Source organism: Arachis duranensis, chromosome 4, assembly GCF_000817695.3.
Source record: "Arachis duranensis cultivar V14167 chromosome 4, aradu.V14167.gnm2.J7QH, whole genome shotgun sequence".
Lineage (NCBI taxonomy): Eukaryota > Viridiplantae > Streptophyta > Magnoliopsida > Fabales > Fabaceae > Arachis > Arachis duranensis.
In genome coordinates, this window is record NC_029775.3 from 7672865 (window position 1) to 7673315 (window position 451).

The window sequence follows — 451 nt, forward strand, 5'->3', positions numbered from 1 at the left end:
ATTATCCGGTAATTTTTATAAATTTTATACACTTTGATATATTAAAAAAATATTTTAAATTAACAATATAAAGTTTATTTGATTTATATTTTTAATTTTTAATTTTTTTTTTTGCTTTTAAAATCTTATAAAAAGATAAAAATAATAACTACAATGATTAATAGGTTTCGCTAGAAAATTAATTAAAAAAATAGTTAATTAGTTGAAAAATACAAATTCTGTTATAAAAAAATAACTTTTTTTGTCTTAATTTTTTGAGTTAAAACGAGAGAAACTAAAAGATTAATGAGAATTGTAAAAAAGAAAAATGATATCATGGGCTAAAGACCCAAATAAAAATAATAAAAACACTTCTAACTTTTGAAGAAATCAAACCCAATACTATCATAGTGATGCAATGTAGCCTCTAAGCGTAGCATATTATTACCAAAGAAAAGGAGGACGGAAAAAT